The sequence below is a fragment of the Prionailurus bengalensis genome, chromosome B2 (assembly GCF_016509475.1).
Source record: "Prionailurus bengalensis isolate Pbe53 chromosome B2, Fcat_Pben_1.1_paternal_pri, whole genome shotgun sequence".
NCBI lineage: Eukaryota > Metazoa > Chordata > Mammalia > Carnivora > Felidae > Prionailurus > Prionailurus bengalensis.
The window spans coordinates 9,237,309-9,260,662 of record NC_057349.1 but is presented as its reverse complement, the minus strand read 5'-3'; positions in this window follow the sequence as shown (position 1 = coordinate 9,260,662).

Below are 23,354 nucleotides of genomic sequence, written 5' to 3'. Positions count from 1 at the left end.
AGATCAAGTACAAGCTACGAACGAGCATTTCTATAGGAAAGAGAATTCACGTTCACTAAGCATCAGCTATGTGTGGGTACTGTGCCCCAAGTACACATACTGTTGTCTCACTAAAGCCTGATGAGAGTCCTTCAAAGTTTGTGTCATTATGCCTGTTTTGAAGATGAGGAGGTCACGTAGCTTGCCGAAATTCTACAAAACTCCTAAGTGGCGATAAAGAAACTGTCAGATTCTATTAGTTTTCTATCGCGGCTGTAACAAATTACCCTAAGCTTTGTGGCTTTGAGCAACAGATATCTTTATCTTACAATTCTGGAGTTCAGAAGTCCAAAATGAGTTTCACCCAGCTAAAATGAGAATGTCAGCAGGGCGGCCCTCCTTTCTGGAGACTCCAGAACATCTACCTGCTTGCCTTTTCCATCTTTTAGAAGCTTCTCACATTGGCCGTGATCCGTGGGTCCCCTCCGTCTTCAAAGTCAGCAATGGCCGGTCAGGTCTTTTTGACATCTGGTCACTCTGACACTGACGCTTTTGCCTCTGTATGTCGAGGGATCCTTGTGAGTATATCAAGCCCACCCGACTAATACTTTTCAGCACACCCGACTAATAACCTTAATTCCAGCTGCAATCTTAATTCACAGGTTCTGGGAGTTAGGATGTGCACCTAATATCCTAGGTTTGGGGAGGCCATTATTCTATCTGTACAGACTCCCAAGCCCATGCTCTTTCCTTTACATTATACCTCTTCCTGCTGTTATCTGTAACATCCTTCTCCATTCTCTCTTTTTTTAAATAAACTCTACCCCCAACGTGGGGCTCAAACTCACCATCCCGAGATCAAGAATCGCGTGCTCTACCGACTCAGCCAGCCAGGCGCCCCCATCCTTCTCAAATCTCAACGAAGCTTATGGAAAATAGGGTGAAAAAAAAAAAATAGAAGACGCGGTCCCTGCTCTTCAGGAGCTTCCGGTGAAGTTGGGACAAGACCGACTTGCATAAAGTGCAACGGCCAGTTTGGGCCTGTGAGTGACAAAGCCCACAGCTGTAACTCAGTTTCCCAAATCTCTGGCCGTGGAAGTCCCTGTGCTGCTGTTTAGTCCCGTCACGGCTGTGCTCATAAAAACAACTCTCTAAATGTCTCGAAGGTAAATGGCGAGGGCATGGAACTGATTCTGGGGCTGGGCAGCACAGAGAAAGGGATGTCCCATCACTGCTGAGGAAGTGGCAGGGGGGAGCCACAGAGGCAGGTGGAGGGGGCGGCAGAAGAGGAGGAGCAGAAGAGGCAGAACAACACATGTGTCGGGGAAGAACCATCTCTTAGTGGGGACGCCTTCTGGGCCGGCCAGAACCTGGAGCCCCTCTAGTGACATTTCAGACAAGAAGCCGGCTTCCGTCTCATTCGTTGTGAGGGTGGCAAGTCCAGAAGAGGGGGGACATCCATGAGCACCGAAGCGGTCCGCCACACTCTCAGTGAAGTCGTGAGAAGTGAGAAAGGAGGATTGTTAGGGCAGCTGAGAGAACAGAGAAGTTTCCATAGGACAAGCAGCTGGAGAGAGAATGGGCAGCCAGGAGAGACTCTCACCACTGTCTTCCGTAAAGGAGGACATGCGGTGACATATGGTAGAGGTCCTCAAAGCCACAGGACGTGCAGGACACATTATCAGACCGGGGCTACTTCAATGGAAGATTCGGGAGAAAGGCGCTGTGAACCGAGCCAATACGAATATGTTGTGACTTAAGATGATATAAACTGCAGAGAAGCACTTTTAAATAAAACTTCAAAGAAGTTTTGTTTTCCAGGTAAACATTTGGGCCTACACTACCACCTACCTCATAAATAATTACGTTTCTTTAAAAAAAGAAAAAAAAAAAAAAGAACAACAACGCGGACTTGAGGTCTTTGTGTCAGAAAGGCTGGAATTGGGGACCAGGCATCTTGGTCTTGAACAAGGTTCTCTGCGGGCGTGAAAGTGAGGCCTGTGCTGGCAGGTGGCCTCGTTTCCTTGGCCGTGAGAGAGAGTCACCAGCAGGGGAAGGTAATGAACTGGGGCAAGAGGAAGGAACCGTGAAGAAAAAGACTTCTGTTTGCCCTCCTGGGGCCACTGCAGAAAGCAGCCTGGAGAAATGGATGTGTTGTCACAAACATCAACTTTCCCCAACTGTTTTCACACCCAAACTCTGGTGGTGCCAGCTACGCGGTAAGCTGTTGGAGGTAGACAAAGGGCTGTAATGTGCTCTGAAATGGTATTACTTTAATATTTCTGTCATTTCTATCGGTACGAATACGTATTCATTGTAGGGGTGGCTAGAACCTTTAAAGAGAGCAGATATCCCCTCAAGCATATATTCACTAGTCACCGGTGGCCGCTCTAAATTATAGGGAGATTGTAAGAAATGTAATAACGGCGATGCTCACTGGACACAGCTAAAACGTTTTTCGGTTAAAATAACAAAAACATGGTGGCTCAGTCGGTTAAGCGTCCCACTCTTGATTTCAGCTCAGGTCATGATCTCACGGTTTGTGGGTTCAGGCCCCACATCGGGCTCTGTGCTGACAGTTCAGAGCCTGAAGCCTGCTCGGATTCTCTGTCTCCCTCTCTCTGCCCCTCCCCCACTCATGCTCTGTCTCTCAAAAAGTGAATAAAGGTTAAAATAAATAAATAAAATCCTTTAAACCTTCAACACGTCTTCTCATCACCACCCGCATGGAGGGAAGACTTTCACATTCTTACACTGCACCACGCCTGTCTCGAGTATTTGCCTCAAGCAGGTATAGCCACAGCAGCACCAAAGTCTTGTGTGTGTGTGTGTGTGTGTTGAAACCAAGTGAGAATGCTGTGGCCAGAGAGCAATTCTTTCCATTCTTTGGAGCTTCATCAAGATTAGTTGAGATACTTTTTCAAACCGAGGCTTCCACCTCCTTGGATGAGCGTTTATTCATATTATTTATTTATTTATTTTGAGATAGAGAAAAAGAGAGCCTGAGTGGAGGAGGGGCAGAGGGAGAGAGAGAGAGAGAGAGAGAGAGGGAGAATCTTGAGCAGGCTCCACGTTCAAGGCAGAGGCTGATGCTACTCTGACACGGGGCTCCATCCCACGACCACGAGATCATGACCTGAGCCAAAATCAGAGTCAGATGCTTAACCGACTGAGCCACCAAGGCGCCCCAAGGATGGGCACTTAATAGAGACTACTGTACCAGGCCACTAAGTGATTCCTATTTCTCATTTCACTGCTGTACATTTCATTTCATGATCCATTTCCTTCGAAGATCCCACCTATTCTTCAAACTTTTAAGCCAATGCTTGCTTGAGTTACACACTGTCCAAGAATAATTTTTGTTTAGATGTGTCTAGCTTTAAACCAAAGTTCACAACCTTGGCTATGCATCAGAATCACCTGGCCGGGGTGGCGGGGGGGGGGGGGGGTTGGTGTGGGTGTCGCTTTTATAAATTACTGAGGCCAGGGCTCTATTAAAGACGAAGTGAATCAAAATTTCCTGAGGTGATCTCTAGGAAGACATAAACAAGCTTATTCTAAAACTTATATGGAGGGGCGCCTGGGTGGCTCAGCAGCTTTATCATCCAACTCGTGATGTCAGCTCATGGTTGGTTTGTGAGTTCAAGCTCCACATCCGGCTCTGCCCTGACAGTGCAGAGCTTGCTTGGGACTCTGTCTCCCTCTCTCTCTCTCTCTCTGTACCTCCCCTGCTCACTCTCTATCTCTCGCTCAAAAAATAAATAAAAATGAACCTTAAAAATAAAATGTACACGGGAAAGGCAAAGGCCCTAGAATAAGACAATTTTGGAAAAGAAGAATAAAATGGTAGGACTCACTCTACCTGATATTAACGCTTCCACAGCTACAGTAATCGATCAGTGTGGTGCTGATGCAGGGATGGGGAACAGAAAAGAAAACCTAGAAAATAGGCCCACATAAATATGCCCAACTGGTTTTTGACAAAGATGTTAGAACCACTCAGTTGAGAAAGGACAGCCTTTTCAAGAAACGGTGTTGTAGCAGCTGGACGTGCATAGGCAGAAAACAAATCTCAGGCTACATGTCATACCTAATACACAAACTAACTCGAGATCCATCACAGATGTAAATATAAAATACAAAACTATACAACTTTTAGCAAAAAAAAAAAAAAAAAAAAAAACAAGACCAGAATCTCTTTAGGACCTAGGTCTCAGTGAAGAATTCTTAGAGTTGATGCCAAAAGCATGATCCATAAAGGAAAAATTGAAAAATTGGGTCTCATCGAAATCTAAAACTTTTACTCTGTGAAAGACACACATGGGAGAATAAAAAGACAAGCTACAGAGTGAGAGACAATATTTGCAAGCCACAGATCTGACAAAGGAGTTGTTTCTAGAAGGTACAAAGAACTCTCAAAAATTCGTGATAAAATTTAAATTTGAATTTAACAATCCACATTAAAAAGTGGGCAAAAGCCATGAAGGGACATTTCGCCCAAGAAGATATAAAGGTAGTGAATAAGCACATGAAAGGATGTTCAGTATCATTAGTGATTAGGGAACTGCAACTTAAAAAATTTTTTTTTCAACATTTATTTATTTTGGGGACAGAGAGAGACAGAGCATGAACGGGGGAGGAGCCAAGAAAGAGGGAGACACAGAATCGGAAACAGGCTCCAGGCTCCGAGCCATCAGCCCAGAGCCCGACGCGGGGCTCGAACTCACGCGAGATCACTCGAGATCTCCCGAGATCGTGAACTCCCGGACCGCGAGATCTTGACCTTGCTGAAGTCGACGCTTAACCGACTGCGCCACCCAGGCGACCCGGGAACTGCAACTTAAAACCATAAAATTGTGCTACACACTTATCAGAATGGCTAAAAAGAAAAAAAATAGCGACACCACCAAATGCTGGCAAGGATGGGGAGAATCTGGATTACTCATACATTGCTGGTGGAAATGTACAGCCACTCTGGAAGAGCGTTGGCAGCTTCTTATAAAACTAAACACACACTTGTCAAATGACCCAGCAATGCCACATTTGGTCATTTGTGCCAGAGAAATGAAAATCAAGCTCCACACAAAAACCTGTTACGTGAATGTTTACGGCAGCTTTATTCGTAACAGGCCCAAACTGGAAACTACCCAAATACACCCTCCATGGGTGAGCAGTTAAATAAACCGGGGTACATCCATTCCATGGACCGCTAGGGAACAAATGTTGATACGTGCAACAGTTTATATGATTCTCAAGGGAATTATGCTCATCTCAAGATGTTACGTACTGTATGATCCCATTTACATAACATTCTTGAAATACCAAATTATAGGAATAGAGAACAGATCAGTGGTTGCCAGATGTTGGGGGGGGGGGCGGGGAGTGGGGCTTGTAGGGACGGCACAGTTCTGTATGTTGATTGTGGTGGTGGTCACATGAATCTACACCTGTGGTAAAACTGCATAAATACATACACACACACACACACACACACACACGCGCGTGTGTAAACCTGAAATCTGAATATAGTCTGCAGAGTGACATTTTCTCGGAATTGATATTGTTCTACGGTGATGCAAGATAATCACTGGGGGACGCCGGGTGAAGGGCACCTGGGGCTTCCCTGTACTTTTTTTTATTTTTTGTGCAGTTTCTTTTATTTTTGTGCAGTTTCTTGTGACTTTATAATTATTTCAAAGTGAAGCTTGGAAGCAAAAAATACATAAAAGCACACTAATAAAATACTGATGCCTGGGCCCTGTCCCAGACCAATTAGATAAAAAAATCTCCTGGGGTGGGACAGTACATCAAAATTTTTAAACCCACTCCAGATGATTCTAATGGGTGTTCAGGGCTGAACCATCACTTAAAGCAAGCACAGATTTCAAAAATATGTAAATTAGAAGGTGATAACTTGCTTTATAAAGAATATTTGCTCTAAAATACAAAACTGGGGACACCTGGGTGGCTCAGTCAGTTGAGCATCCAACTCATGATTTCAGCTCAGGTCATGGGATCAAGCCCCATGTCTCAGCTCTGTGCTGAGTGTGGAGCCTGCTTAAGACTTCCTCTCCTTTTCCTTCTCCTTATGACCCTCCCTTTCTCGTGCTCTCTCTCTCCCATCTCTCTCTCTAAAATACAAATTTTTTAATCAATTAAAAAAATAAAAGATACAAATAAATTAAAAAACAAAATTGACCAACCGTGAGTCCTGTAAATCACTCAGGAAGTCCAATTTGCACATTACCTTTTAGGAACACATCTATCTATTGTTCAGGCTGAACACGTGCCCGGTGATAAGGAAATACTGCCATAAAGACAAATGAGTAGTTTTAAATAGATATGTCTCTGCAAGTGAGTGTTGTCCTTAGTGGTCATCTTTGGAAGCATCACCATTATGATGGCAGTACTCCAAACAGGATTAGAATCTGTTTGCTCTAAAGCCCCAGACCATGCCTACCATTCACAGAGCCTGGGGCAAGAGTTTAAGTTGAGACGCACATATCGTATGGCTAAATAATTAAAACTTATAAATCAAACTTACGGTTGAATAAAGTAGGTCCCATCCTTCTCACTTGACAAATATACCTTCATAATAAAAGGCGGGGGGGTGGGGGGAACACTATGTGAAAGTTTTGGATTTTGTATGGCTGGAAGTCAGCAAAATATCAAAGGCAACTGAGTTTAATTATTATTTCATAAGCTTGGATATTTTGCTGATGGGTTGGCAAACTTGGACGGGTAAAACATTAAAACATATAATTTATAAATTATTTATTTCAGAACATTTCTTTTTCTTCCTATCAGTAAAAATCACTGGTTATGTTGTACTAATCAAGATTTGCACATCATTTGTGCTGTATTGATGGTAACAACTTAAAAGATTAAAAAACGAAGTGAATTTGCAATCGAGGTATATGTAATTTAAATGCATTTTCATAAAAATGTAAAGTAACAAATTTAAAAACTAAAGTTATTTATATATATACTTTCCAAAGAAGTCATTTTTTCCCCAAACTTTTAAAATCATCTTTTGATATAAACGGCAGATTACAAATTATAATTAGCGAATACTAAAATTTAAAGCAAATATTTGAAGTTGCAATTTTTTTTTGAGATTTTCATTAAACGTTATTAAATATTTCTAAAAATAAAGCTACTCACAGTGTTAGTCTTCAATGTCCATTTGTAGCTACTATCAAACATTAGAATCATACTTCACACACGTTACATCGAGACCTACACATACATTTAAAAGTAACACGGGGCACCTGGATGGCACAGTCAGTCAAGCGTCCAACTCTCGATTTCGGCTCAGGTCATAATCTCAGGGTTGCGGGATCAAGCCCCACACTGGGCTCTGCACCGGGTGTGCAGCCTGCTTAAGATTCTCTCTCTCCCTCTACCCCTGCCCTGCTTGTGTGCATGCGCTCTCTCTATAAAAACAAAGAAAGAAAAATAAAAAAAATAAAAGTAACATGAATCGCTTAATACTTAATATTGCAAAATCATTCTCAGGCACCATGAACTGCCTCCTCGATCACAAGTAGTAACATGAAGACATGGGTGAAATAGACAGACGCTAACTGGGAGATGATACTTCCTGGAGTAAGAAACCATTGCATTCAGCTCTCCAAGACAACGCATTGGACTCGCTTATTGATCTCTGTTTTCTTGTATTGAGCACATCCCCTGCTCCAAACCCGCTGTCTCCAGAGCAGTGCAGGCAGCAGTATAAACCCACAGCATTGGCGTTTGTCTTTGGTTTCAAAGACATCAAGGGTATTGCACAGAAATTGTCCAGAAGTACTTCCCTGGGGCCAGAACAAAATAACTCGTGAGGGCAGATGCTTTAAGGATGTGAGTTGTACTGCACTGTGCTTGCTCTAGACCCCGAGTGATCGACGGTCCACCTGCTCTTTTCTTTTTTAATGCGTGTGTCATCTATGCAGGGCCCTCTAAGTCATGGGCCAATATCGGGACACTCCCTTACCCGGGACTAAGGGCAGTATGGCACCCATCGCATAATATAAATCTCACTTTATTGTTTTTAATCTCAATTGTGCGTGTGACCCATATGATTACCAAACTTAGTTACCATTCTGGGCTCAAAGTAATTTTTACTCTAAAAATTACGCCTGCCCACAAACAGTGGTCTTTTACCATGGAAAGATTTCCAAAGAATATGCCAGAGACTCAAAAGGAGAATCCCAAACAGTTTGAACAAGGGGAAGCGTCCCTGGAAAATCGGTGTAAATCCTCAAGGTAAAGTGTCACAAAATTAAAATAGGGGTGCATTTATTATTACACACCACGCACGCGTAATCTGAAAACCTTATCTTGAAAGCTCACAAGTGCCCAGCCACTGCCTTGCAAAAACCGGATGAGGCTCAGAAAGCTTTGGAGGAGACAGGGAGGTCTGAAGGTTATTACAAACTGGGGCTTGAGGATAAAGAGAAGGAAACAGAGCTCTGAGAGATCTAACCACAGACACAAAGCCCATCAGAGAGGCATTCAGAAGCAGGGGAGGGGATTTGTATGGTGATGGCTTGGGGTGACCAAGTGCCCTCACTGAGAGACGGACAAGCAGGTCAGACGAATGGACCACAGCCTGAGGTGTCCACGCATGCTAGAAAACAGCCCTCTCAGGAGAAGGCAAACACGAGGACAAGATAGATTACATCCAAGTTGGCAGAGACTAGGGCTGAGCTCACCGGGAGGCTGACAGTCACGCTGGAAAAGACGACTGATTCAGAAGCCGAGCTGAAATGCACCACAGAGTCGTGTCTAAATGCAGAATGCCAGGCCAGACTTAACCCCACCTCCTTCCAGCACTCAGCTGCCCTCTGCAGACTTCCCCTGAGCCTACACGCCCAACACTGCTCTTTCAAGCGAAGGCTGACCTTTACCTGGAAGGCTGCTTTCTTCTCTGCCTCTGGTCCCAAATTGTCTGTGCCGCCCTCCTCAGAGATCCCAGCTGGGGTCTGGGCCGAACACGCCTGGGAATAACATGTAAGGGAATGTGAGCAGCAGAGAAGTGTCTTTAAAAACACGTGATGTGCACATTTTGCAGTTACCTTTATTGACGTTCTGTGTAAAACGTTCCAGATCATTCTACAGCTCTTAAACTGTATCTAAGCACTTCTTCAATTTAAGAAGGTAACTTTCCAGCCCTAATGCATGCTGGCACCTCTCTCCTTATCAGAGCCGAACATAGAAATTCCATTGTTTCATACCAAGCACCACCCAAACCAGGAAGATGATTCCAGAAGGAGTCTGCACACCTCAGAAAGAAAATCCCCAGGCTTACAGCATCTGAGGGCACGTTTTTAAATTGTTGGTTATCCTCCAGAATCACTGTCACCTCCAAGTGACTCAGCCAAAAGCAATCCACATAGTCTCAACTTCCTGGAGCCTTATTTGTTTAGTTTGAATTGTATTCATTCTTCGGTTCACATCACATCAAAGGCCAGACAGTCTGCCTGCATTATTTAGAAGGGGGCAAGCCCAGTTTCTGCCAGTGCACCAGCCAAGAACCTCTGGCCCAGAGCTTTACTGCATGAGAATAAGAGTCACCAAACTTGGCTGCGATAACAGTATCGTTCTTCAGCAGGTGATCTGAATAGATAAAACAAAATAGAACATAATTTTAAATGGTAATGTAGGTTCAGGAGACACTGGGTTAAATCAAGTTAAAAAAAATTTTTTTTTCAGGGAGCCTGGATGGCTCAGTCAGTTAGACCTCTGAATTTGGCTGAGGTCATGATCTCATAGCTCGTGGGTTCAAGCCCTACATCAGGCCCTGTGCTGATGGCTCAGAGCCCGGAGCCTGCTTTGGATTCTGTGACTCCCTCTCTCTCTGCCCCTCCCCAACTTGCACTCTGTCTCTCTCTCTCTCTCTCAAAATAAATAAAAATTAAAAAAAATTTTTTTCTTACCACATATTGCAATGCTTTCATTTTTTTAAATTTTTTTAAGTTTATTTATTTTGAGAGAGGGAGTGAGTGCATGCAAGCAGGGGAGGGGCAGAGAGAGAGAGGGGGAGAGAGAGAGAACCCCAAGCAGGCTCCACGCTGTCAGCACAGAGCCTGACATGGGGCTCGAACTCATGGACCGTGAGATGATGACCCGGGCAGAAATCAAGAATCAGATGCTTAACCAACTGAGCCACCTGGGTGCCCCTGCAATGCTTTCAATATGCTAAGTTACATTGTGAATCTCCAATAAAGAAATAAAATACTCATCACCTCCAAAACTTATTGGACCACAAACGCTTTTTTTTTCTTTTAGAAACACCTGCTTCATATTCTCTGGAACTCACTTTCGGAAGTGCTTCTCAATAGTCGTACGATGGAGACAACACACGTGCATTTTGTTTCACGTAACCGCTTTTTCATTTTTCTCTGCCTCAGCAAATTGCAATGACCGTTCGCTGTGAAATTGGTGATCTACCTCTTTCCAATATGCTTTTCAGCCCTGTTCCAGTTTTAACACTAGCTTCTATGGCTCTACTCCATTTTGCATCAGTACTATGTCTTCATTTTATTTCATTTTATTTTTTTAAGGGGAGGGGGAGAGGGAGAGAATCTTAAGCAGATTCTCTTCTCTAGCAACATGGAGCCCCACGCCAGGTTCGATCCCACAACCCTGAGATCATGACCTGAGCCAAAAATCAGAGTCAGACGCTTAACTGACTGAGCCACCCAGGTGCCCCAATGCCTTCATTTTACACTTAAAAGTCTTCCACACTTAAAGATCTGCTTCTTAAGAGTCTCAATGTTTAATAGAGGGTGTAAGATTTATACACAAGTAACTATAACATCGACTGCGAGAAAAAAATGATTTAAAGATATTGTAATTAAGATAATAATATTTGAAGGTACTGACCAATTATGATTCACTTAAGCATCACTGTAACTTGGGCTTTCTGCATAAAATATTCAAATAAACACATTGCAGTGTTACACTGTACAGGTAAAAAGGAATTCAGCTTGACTCCATCCACTGACCAATTAGATAGGTGATGTATTTATGTTAACATTAGATGATACATACTCACACAATGCATGCACAACACCACAACGGTAACCTATGTAATGCAATGTTTAAAGTGAAATACAGATCTGCCAAAAATGGTAGACTTGCATTTAATAGGAAAATAGTTTATACTGCTTCAGTTTTTTACGGTAAAATGAAACTTAATTAAAATTCATTCTGGCTTAGGTCGCCTGAGTGGCTTAGTCAGTTAAGCATCCGACTTTGGCTCAGGTCATCATCTCACCGTTTGTGGGTTTGAGTCCCACATTGGGCTTCGTGCTGACAGCTCAGAGCCTGGAGCCTGCTTCGGATTCTCTCTCTCTCTGTCTCTCTGTCTCTCTCAAAAATAAATAAGATTTAAAAATTTTAAAAAATTCATTCTGGCTGGCTCAGTCAGAAGAACATGAGATTCTTGATCTCAGGGTCATGAGTTTGAGCCTGTACATTGGGTGTAGAGATTACTTAAATAAATAAAACTCAAAAAAAAAAAGGATGACAAATACACTTCCTCCATTACACTGACCTTATGCCACGTACACACCAGCTAGTAAATGCCGTATCGGGTGGCAGGTAAAGGGGGGCTTCTCGAAAGATAAGGGAGACCTGCACACCTGAGGCGACGCTTGTACACTGATGTGGATGGAGAGTGGGTTCCACACAATGATGCACAGTGTCCCCAAATGTCCCCAAGGAGATATGAGGACATAGGATCCAGAGGGACCAACTTGGAGAAGAGGAGGGACATCTTACTCCAGCCCTGAAGCTGCCACTATGGTCTTCTGCTATGTTTCCATATACCCCACCCCCATCTCTAAAGAAAGTCCTTAGGGCACCTGGGTGGCTCAGTCGGTTAAGCGTCCAACTTCGGCTCATAGTTCATGAGTTCGAGCCCCATGTCGGGCTGTGTGCTGACAGCTCAGAGCCTAGAGCCTGCTTCGGATTTTGTGTCTCCCTCTCTCCCTGTCCCTCCCCTGCTTGTACTCTATTCTCTCTCTCTCTCTCTCTCTCAAAAATAAATAACATTAAAAAAAATTTTAAGAAAGTACATAAAGTAAGATTAAAGTCTCCAAGGATGAGCATGAAGAAAGGGGAGGCAGTCTGGGTTATTTTAAGAGATCATAACCTATGACAGCAGACAGATCGGGGTTCAAATCCTGTCTCTACTGTGGACCAAGTGACTGTTGTCAGGTTACTTGAACTTCTTAGCCTATTTCCTCATAATCAAAACACGGAAGAAACTCTGTATCTTAAAGAAAGGTGTGAGTTAAATAAAATAATGCACACAAGGAAGGAAATGCTTAGCATAGTAACTATCTCATTAGAAGCACCCAGTGTTCGGATATCAAGAACACTCCTCACCTAGATTACAAATTTCGCTGAAACTATACCTGACAGCTATGAGGACACCCAAGCCTGGCCCACAATAAATCGTATTCAGCAGAATCAACTCACAGAATACTAGTGTTGGGCTGAGAACATCCTGGAAGATTTGGACACTTTCTGACGTGCTTTCCCTCGACCACCATGTTTTTAGGCAAGGCCGTCTTCAGCTCAGTCTCCTGCCCTCACCTAAACCACACTATGAGACAGAAGAAGGCAGTTATAAGCAAAAGAGGGTCAGGGATCCCAGTTTAGGATCCTACAGGGCTTCCTTCCCTGTATCTCTGAAAACCTAAACTCGACATGAAATTTCACACAGTAAATGAGAGGTCTGGCGGGTGGGACACCTTTCCGAGACCCTTGGAAAGGCATTCTTTGGTTCCCTCAGAAGGGGCCCAGCAACTCCCAGCAGTGAGGAAACCCACTCTGAGGGCGGGGGAGGACCCCCATCTTTCTCTGCCCCGCCCCCACCGCGTGCCTGCCCACAGCACTGCCACCAGCAGCAGAGGCCTTCCTGCCTCTCCAAATTTTCCACTCCCACTGGCCGCTTTCCTTACCTCCACTAAGTGGTGGGAAGTTCTAGTCACTCTCCGGTGTCACTTCTGTGGTGTGGTATCCCCAGCGGTGACTCAAAACGCCCCTATCAGAGTGGGTGTGCGGAACGATCTGGTGACTTATAAAAATGATCACGTCTTCCTAAAGCCCGTGGGCAGGGGCTTTATCCTGAGACGTTCCCAACAGACAATAAAAGAGGGAGAGCAAAATACCGGGCTCTTCGTCACCACGATCGTCATTGTTCTCATCTCCCCCACGTTTACTTCGGATGTTTCGGAAGCAATATAATATCGCAGATGCGGCTGAAGTCCTCTGCGTGCCTTTTCTCGAAGTTGTGGTTATTATGATTATTCTTTTAACTTAGACACGAGGCTGTGAGCACAGTGATAATACATCTGAAGAAGGCCTTCAAAAGTAACAATTTTCTTCTCATGTTGCTACCGGCTTTAACCTAGTTGGTCTTAGAGCCTATTTCCCTTCTCACTCGTAGTGCATTTCTTTTTCATTGTTCCAAGAAACTCAAAACCAGAATCAGAATTCTCCAGGGTGTTGGGTTGTGAACAACAACAACAAAAACATCTAAAATTGCTTTGAAATTCTGACCTGCCTTCAGTCTAAGTAATTTACGTTTAAAACGCGCAAAGACGTCATGAAGATCGAATTTCACCAGATATTTGATTCTATATTTTATGTTCCCATAGGACAGCCATTTAGAGCTGTAAATATCCCTGCAAAAACAGTGTGGCCCTGGGGCACCTGGGTGGCTCAGTCAGTTAGTTGAGCGTGCGACTTCGGCTCAGGTCACAATCTCATGGTTGGTGAGTTCGAGCCCTGCATCGGGCTCTGTGCTGACACCTCAGAGCCTAGACCCTGCCTGGGTTTTGTGTCTCCCTCTCTCACTCTGCCCCTCCCCTGCTCGCGCTCTCTCTCTCTCTCAAAAATAAATAAACATTAAAATTTTTTTTTAAAAAAACAGGGTGGCCCTTGCTCAATTGAATGTCTTCCTATTCAACTAACTTTTCATTCATTTCCATAAAAATTTGAATGTTTACTTATGTACCAATTCATTCAGATTTACATAACGCAAGGCGCAAGCTCAGCAAATGTAATAACTATATATTTTTAGTTATTCATTACATTTTAGTTAGCTTATAAAAATTTTTGCAGGTGAGAAGCCTGGACCAGAAATTCAAAAGCTTTTTTGTTATTTTCCAAGGGCCCATTTGGAAAATCCAATTTTCCTCATCTTTCCTGCTCATTAATTCAAATTAGTCTTTGATAAAGCGCTACCCCCATTCTCAAAGAAGAAAACCTCCAGGAGCATGTGCTCTTTCCCCCCACCTACAGGCCAAAAAGTGAAACAGCTCATGATCTTTGCAAGTTATTTTTTCTCCCCAGAACTCTTAAACCTCTTAAACTGTACTAAATTCTCTTATTTTCTTCCAATACAGGAGTGCCTGTAACACTTTGTACTCCTGGTCATTTCTTATGACATTCTATCTTCTACGACAGTTACTTGTGAGCAAGTGCTATACCCCCTTTTAGGCTCTGGCTATCTTACGGGGCAGGTCTGATTGTCACCCATTGATCTTTCATAGCACTCACTCCGTGTTTTTACACAGAGAAGAATGAATGAAGAAACAAATGACCACGGAGGCAAACTTATCAACTTGGGGCCAGATTGTCATTCATCCCCCTCGGGTCTTGGTTATACAAGCAAAGACGGCAATTGTAAGAAAATGCTCCCTGGCAGCACGGGGTGCAGAAAGGTGGTGGAAGGTATGGCGGGAGTATGGGACAAATGTGACCTTGGGGATCAGAGTCTGGCTTTTCCAAACCCTAGTCAGGAAATCATTGGCCAAGTGGCATTTTCTCTTAGCCTCGTTCTCTCTTTCTCTAAAGATAACAATACCTACCTCACAAAGATGTGTGAGTATCAAGCGGCATAGCACAAGAGAAAGTGCCTTGCTCTCGTAATCAATCAGTAGTAACCACCATGATCGTTCCTGGGGAGGGCGCTTGCCCGTGGAAAGACGGAAGATTGAGACTCCAGGTCTGATTCCTCCACAGGCTGAGTATGTCATTCACCCTCTCTGAGATTCCCTTTTCTCATTAGTCAGATCGAAAAGTTGTATGTATAATCTGTGAGGTCTCTCCCGGCTCTGAGACTTAGAAAATACATATTTGACATATGAACTCATTATCATGCTATATCTGAGTTAAGGAACTCCATAATTCCCTTTTTTAAGAAAAATAGCAGCATCGTTGACAAGTTTATAGTAACTACAACTTCTAAGTTTTGTTTCCCCATGAGAAAATTAAGGATCTGACTTAACAAAAACAAACTTACCCATTCAGAAAACAGTACTTAATTGTCTTTATATACGACACCACCATCCATTAAGCATATTTTTGCTTCAAAATGAATGGATGAGTAATGCCTTAGTGGGTGTTTGCCAAAAGTTCCATGAATAATAATACATATTCACTACTAGGTTGGATGCTCTATAGACAGCCAGCTTAGCCTTTTCTTTTTCTCCCCAAATTGGATTTGAGTCACTTACATGATTCATACCTTGAAAAAAACAGGTTGAACCTGAAATTGCCCCAGCAGGAAATGATCTAAGTAAGGAGCACAGTACAAATGGAAGGGAGATGTCCCCCTCCAGAAAAAAAGAAAAGAAGATAGTTCTTCTTATCACTTGCTAGTTCCCAAGATGAAATGAGAAAATGCCAGCAAGTAGCTTTATTCTCATCTCTCTGATTACATTAGTAGAAACAGTAAAATCGGATGCGAAGTCCAGAGTAACTAAATCCCCAGGATCCACGGGGCACATTTTTTTTAGGCATGGCTGGCCTCCCCACTCCACCCTCAGTTGAGTCATTCAACAGGAGATAAGCCCAGGGGGATGAGTTGACATTCTGTGGGCAAAAAGGCACATACCAGGATTCGGGGAGATCCAGACCACGTCTTGACCCACAAAGAAACACTGATGTCAGACAGGGTGATACCAAGGGCAACAGCTAAGAGAACCATTGGATGAAGGTCAAGGTGATACGGGGCGAGCAGGCCTGCTGGCATCCTTCACAAGGAGGAGCACAATGTATGGGCGACATTGAGGAGGGAGGCCTGACATAAGGAGTCGATGGGTTTGCTTGTTGCAGAAAGTTTGCCAAGTTGAAGAAATATCCTGAAAGGTAAGAGGATGGTTTCAGTTCCCTGCTTCCAATATCCTCTCTGCAGCCCAAACTTCCAGTAACATCTGGCAGCCACTTTGGCTATTTTCCTGTGGATGATGGCATAGCCCGTGTTTGTCCAGAAGCTTATAAATACAATTATTCTAGGGAGGTAGACAAGACACTCTGGGAGAGAACACTGTTAAATAGGAGTGGGGTGGTCTCAGCCTTCGTCAAGTGCAAAGAAGTAGCCTAGTACTCACCCTATGATGTGGGCCAGATAGGCTCCTATCCTGGATCCCATACTTTAGAGCGTCCACTCTTGCTCTTCTCTAGACATGCCCTCCCTTCACGGCCAAAGGGATATACCAAACGGGTACCCGTGACCTCTCATCTAGATAACACTCCAGGTACCCAAGATCCTGGAATTCCCTTAGGACCCTGAGCCCCCCTTCCAGGGCCTGTACCGGCCTCTTCTCTGGGTCTGGCCCAAAGGTGGAAACCCCACTCCTAGCCCTGCAGGTGGCCATGGCCAGCTACTGGGGAGGTGGCAGAGGGCGGATAGAGCTTGTAAGTGCAAGGCGAGGGTGTCCACATGCGCCATGTTCCACAAAGCCCTGCCGTCCAGGATGGAGCTGCTGGTGGGAAGAGAAGAGGGGTGGCCCGGGAGAGGGCCTGGCCCGGGAGTTGTGGGCATACAATACTAAGTGGTCCAAGAATTCTACATTTGACCTTGCCTTCTGATCATGAAAGTACACTTGTCGATATAGAAGGATAGAACATACTTTGTTTAGCAAGTTGTTAGCCTGGCTTATCACTTCCAGCCCTATGGCATGTGGGCCTCTATTTGTATGCTTTTCTGGGCCCTGCAAATGTTGGAAGTGGGGTGAGTACAACATGTATTTCAATCCAAGGTAGATTACTTATTGCTTTTATGATAACAAGAGCAGTATGACTTTGGTCACTGGTGGAGGGTTGTTTTGTGTGTGTGTGTGTGTGGTTTTTTTTTGATACATATCAATTTTTCAGTCTGTCAAAGAGATTGCTGTGTTCTATATCCTAGAGTAATTTTTAGCCTCATGTCAATAAATCTTGACAACACCAGAATTTGAGGCTATAGTTTTTAGTGCAAAGGAAAATTAAGGCGTCAGGTTGGATTATGGTTTCAAGAAGTTACTCCAGTGACGGCTGCTCATTTTATTTAAATCTGTAAACATTTTTTTCCTAAGAGTCTTTATAAAAGGAACTCATGAAATCTGAGTGTTTAGCAAATTAATTAATTGTCTGTATTTTGATTTATTTTAGAGAGAGCCCTATCAGAATATTTAAACATCTTTAATTTTTTTTTTAATTTTTTTTTCAACGTTTATTTATTTTTGGGACAGAGAGAGACAGAGCATGAACGGGGGAGGGGCAGAGAGAGAGGGAGACAGAATCGGAAACAGGCTCCAGGCTCCGAGCCATCAGCCCAGAGCCTGACGTGGGGCTCGAATTCACGGACCGTGAGATCGTGACCTGGCTGAAGTCGGACGCTTAACCGACTGCGCCACCCAGGCGCCCCAAACATCTTTAATTTTAAAAAAATGTTTAGTAGATCTACGTTGGGCTGTCAGGCTCACTTGCCTTGCTGCCTTGAGAATCATAAAAATACCAAATAGACGCTGAAGTCTTGTCAAATGCATCCTGACACAGTACAGAATTCTGGTTTATAGTCTGTTTCTAACACCGTTTAAGGTGCTTAGTTGCCAGGAAACCTTGTTATCACAGGATCCTGCCTGTGCTCCCGTCCCAACAGCAATCTTGGGCAAAGGCATCCTTGTCAATGTCAGCAACCATGAATACAGATGTTTCAAAAGTCTTTGTAAAAAGGGGGTAGAATATATTTGACTTTTCTTAGTTGCATCATCATATTATTTGGGCTTTGTACATTCCATTAATGATTTGAAACAAATATTAAATTCCATCGTCTTATTGGTTTGATCATACCAAGTATGATGGTAAAAGAACATCCTAAAAAGAACACAAGTTCAGGGGCGCCTGGGTGGCGCAGTCGGTTAAGCGTCCGACTTCAGCCAGGTCACTATCTCGCGGTCCGTGAGTTCGAGCCCCGCGTCGGGCTCTGGGCTGATGGCTCAGAGCCTGGAGCCTGTTTCCGATTCTGTGTCTCCCTCTCTCTCTGCCCCTCCCCCGTTCATGCTCTGTCTCTCTCTGTCCCAAAAATAAAAAAATTAAAAAAATAAAAAAACGTTGAAAAAAAAGAACACAAGTTCACTCACTATCCAGAGGAGATGCTTTAAGGACAATTCCTTTCCAGTAACAAACATCCACAGCCCAATCCAAAGTCTTCGGACGGAGGGGACAGATCCCCGCTCGCTTGTCCCCTTCCAGAGGAGTGCATGTACCCTCGGTAAATCATTCCATTCAGGCTGTTCTTCATTGGCCTCAGGTGCTACGTTGCTTTTATTCTCTCTGCAGCCTCCCTTGGCTGCTAGTTGCCTTGCCTCACCAGTGTCATGGCAAGCTGGCACTTACTTCCTGACTGATGGAACACAGTCATCACTGTCACAGCAGCACAACAGACGCTTCCCTGACAATGACATTTCTCACCCTGACCCTGCCGGCCGTCACTGATTCCACCACCACTGCCTCTGTTTGTTCTCTCACCATATTAGTTATGTGGAGAAGCTGGGAAAAGCAGGAATATCTGGGCTCTAGACTCCCTGTTGCCCAGTGCAGATCCTTGACATGACTCTTTCTCTGGAGCAGAAGGAGTCAAGGCAGCTGTCTATCTATCCTTCTACACAGATGGGCTGGACGCTTCCATTCACTTTCTCTGATCGGGAAGCTACATATTATCCTCTCCTTCAGGATGGGTTGGTATTTTTTTTAGCATCTTCAAGTCCCTTACCATGAGACTTGTCTTTATCTCCTTATTTCTTGTCCACAAGGGCAAGGGACTTGCGCACCCACGAGGGTGGGGATCATCTCTCTCTTGCCAACTATTATGTTTCTAGCACCTGTTCCTGCCACATGATAAATACCCTTTACATGTTCCTTAAACCAAACTGAACCTGAAAGGCTTAAAGCAAAAACTGTGCAGGTACCTTTCAACACTACAGTGTCTGCCCACTGACTGTCTTCCCCAGGCTTCTGCCATCTTCCCAGCCCAACCGCCCCAAGTGATGATCAAAGAAAACCTCTTATCACCCAGGTCTTCAGGCTCAGCCTGCCAAGGCATATGCAGCTTGTTCTGGGAGGCTGGGTTGTATTTAGTCTTCGTGCCTGAGATTTTAAAACAGCTACTCTCAGGGTGTGACTAGGAGAGGAAAGGAAAGCATGTTCTGTTTGGATTCCCAAGGGACACGGCACACCCTCCCTGCTGGGGAAGCCAGCCTTCCCATTGTAAGGGTTTCAGCCTTTAAACTACGGTCCCACTGCATCTACTCACCTGATTTGGTTGGCCGGTAAAAACAGAACCAGGAGAGACAGGGTTACTACAGAAATGGTATAGAAGAACAAAACACAGGAGAAGTATGCTTCCACGCTCGTTCTTAACTCTTATTCCAATGAAGACATAATTAACTACGCTATAACTTTATTATCCTCTAACAGAGGATAATTCTAACTTTCCTTCTGACATTTGGCATTTATAGGTAATACTACTCAGAAAAATTCTTATCTGGGCATAAGATACGACTCTACCCACCAAGGCAAGCCCAGCCATCCCGCCACTCTAAGGAGATATAGACAGGTCCTTGTTTGGGGCCACAACTGCCATTGGCCAAATCATCATGATTGTTTATAAATTAGCCTCTTTGACAAAGAGCCTCTGTGGGTCAGGCTGCCCCCTCCTAACAACCTCAGGCTCAGCCTTGCCTACGGGGCTTAGAAACCAACAAGTTGCACCATGTAAAAGATTTCGTAAGAGGGTACTTCGAGTTTTTCTTTTGCGATTCAACTTGATGTACTATAGTTCACAAGAAGGAAACTAATGATATTTCCTCACTGACAATTCATTTCGATATAATTCAGCGTTGTGATGAAGCCAGAGAAAATGGATGAGATTCTACTGAGATGGATGGAAAGACAGGGACCCTCAGGTTGTGGTTCCACCAATATTTCCAGAGTATATGGCTGGCCTGATGCTAGGTGGTAAGAATATAAAATCACACAGATCGTAAGAAGACATGCACCCTGGTCTCCAGTGGCTAATAGTTTAATGTGGGGAAAAGGCTCGAGTAAGCCAGCAAGTACAGCAAGTTTATCTGGCAAATGTTCTGACAGAGCTACATTTGGGTAGAGACGAATAGTCGCGGCACAAAAAAAGACATCCAATCAGATGGGGAGGTGGTGTCAGGAAATACTTCCAACATAAAAAACAATTTTTTTTAAAGGGGGGGCACCTGGGTGGCTCAGTCGGTTGAGCGTCCGACTTCGGCTCGGGTCATGATCTCGCGGTCCGTGGGTTCGAGCCCCGCGTCGGGCTCCGTGCTGACGGCTCAGAGCCTGGAGCCTGCTTCGGATTCTGTGTCTCCCTCTCTCTCTCTCTGCCCCTCCCCTATTCGTGCTCGCTCAGTCTCTCTCTCGCTCTCTCTCTCTCTCTCTCGAAAATGCATAAATATTAAAACAATATTAAAAAAGGGAATACTTCCAAGATTTATGCTTAAACTGAATCTTGAAGGCCAAGTATGATATGGAGAAAGTGAGGGAGGAAGGAGAGAGCAAGGGCATTCTGGGGAGAGGCCCCTGTACATGCAAAGGCACGGAGGTACAGAAGCTTGGATATGTCTTCAGAACTGCAAATACGGCTAGAGAAATGGGCAGGTTGGGGATGCTGGAAGGTGGGACTAAGGACATGTCTGAAACTGGACCATGAAGGACAAGTAGATTAAGCTCAGTTTAGAGGATCGCAGATTGGATTAAGCTGCCCATTGTACTATAGACGCCAAAGAGGACAGAGAACATATCCTCCTTGTGTACTTCTGTTTCCTCAGTGCCTGGTACATGGTAGACTCAACACATGTGTGTTGAATAATTAGATTAATTAATTAAATAAATCCTATCACTGGGAAGGGAATATATTTTTATCAATGAGAAGAATAACTTGTTTATAGTAGCATATAGTTACTGATGAATGAAGACAAATGATTTAAAATAGAAAAGAGGGGCGCCTGGGTGGCTCAGTCGGTTAAGCGTCCGACTTCGGCTCAGGTCATGATCTCGTGGTTTGTGGGTTCGAGCCCCATGTCGGGCTCTGTGCTGACAGCTTGGAGCCTGGAGCCTGCTTCAGATTCTGTGTCTCCCTCTCTTTCTGCTCCTCCCCTGCTCACGCTCTGTCTCTGTCTCTCAATAATAAATAACCGTTAAAAAAAATATTTTTAAGTAAATAAAATACGAAAGAGACATTAAAGATAAACAATTTTTTTCTTTTTTAAAAGATGAACAAAATTGACCAACCTTTAGCCAGACACACCAAGAAAAAAAAGAGAGAGAATGCAAATAAAGAAAATGAGAAATGAACGAGAGGACATTACAACTGATACCTCAGAAACACAAAGGATAAGAGACTACCATAAAACAATTATATGCCAAAAAATTGGATGACCTAAAAGAAATGGATAAATTCTTAGAAATATACAATCTTTCAAGACTGAATGATGAAGAAATAGAAAATCTGAAGAGGCAATAACTAGTAAGGACATTGAATCAGTAATCCAAAAGACGCCCAACAAACAAAAGTCTAGGACCACTGGTAAATTCTACCAAACATTTAAGGAGGATGAAAACCAGCTCTTCTCAAACTCCTTCCAAAAACTGAGGAAGACAGAACACTTCAGAATTCATTTTACAAGGCCAGCATTATGACCTTAGCCGGCCGGTCAGGAAATGTTTCTTGCCACCAGCTCCAATGAGTCTGTCACCTGGGTCCTCTCCATCTCCCAAAGAAAGATGAGGTCATCTGCATGATAAGACACCTTGCTTTTGGCCTAGCAAACAGCCTTCTCTGGAACAATCCTTTTCTTGTACTGATAACCTTCTTGCGCCTGTGCCCTGTCTATAAGAACCTTCCATTGTGTACAACTCCTTGGGGTCCCTCTCTACTTGCTAGACGGGGTGCTGCCCGATTCAGGAATCATTTAATAAAGCCCGTTAGATCATCAAACTTACTTGTTTGAATTTTGTTATTTCACTGATTTAGTGGCAGTGACGGCATTGGAAGCAAACTTCTAAGCAGCATTGGGGACAATGAGAAACACAAGAATGGTACCTGCACACTCTGAGTGCCCTGTCTTTCTCACACTTTCTGGGGACTAGTCTTAAGCTCCTCTCGGTCTGAATTCTCCTTTTTGGCATTTGAGCTCCCAATCTCATTGGCTTTCCTTTACAGAGTAGGTCAGCTTAAGCCTCAGTAAAGTCCCATGGGAATTGGTGGTGGTGCGTGTAGGGTCTACTTGGGTCAGGATGCAGTGCTGCTAATATATTAAGGTGCATAACTGTTTGTCTTGTTTTTGTTTCTTTGTTTTTTAAAATTTTTTGTAGCATTTATTTTCAAGAGACAGAGAGAGACAGAGCATGAGCGGGGCAGGGACAGAGAGAGAGAGAGGGAGACACAGAATCCGAAGCAGGCTCCAGGCTCTGTGCTGTCAGCACAGAACTGGATTGGGGCTCAAACCCATGAGCCATGAAATCATGACCTGAGCTGAAGTCAGACGCTTAACCAATGGAGCCACCCAGGCGCCCCATCGTTTCTTTGTGTTTTTAAAGTAGGCTTCACGCCCAGTGCAGAGCCCAATGCGGGGCTTGAACTCACGACCCTGAGATCAACACCTGAGCTGAGATCAAGAGTTGGACATCCAACCGACTGAGCCACCCAGGCGCCCCTGTGTGTCTTGTTTTGTGTAAATGACAGGCTATTGCTAGCAGGATCTCGGAAGCCAAAAAGCACAAAATCCGTAGGCACAGATCAAGCATTTAAAGGCTGTTATGGTGCTCCCCACCTCAAGAAGATTCCTGTGATAGGATAAATTGGTCACACACCAGGTTAGATTGATACTCCTTCACCTGCCAAACTCAAGAAAACTTCTTTACAGGGTACACTGTAATATGTGCACATCCCCAATCATGAGGCATACCCCTTTTAGGTTATTCGTTGAGCTTGGAGAAACCCAAAGCCTTAGCTAATGGTATCTTTAAGTTCTAAACAGTCAGCACACAGCTTTCCAGCA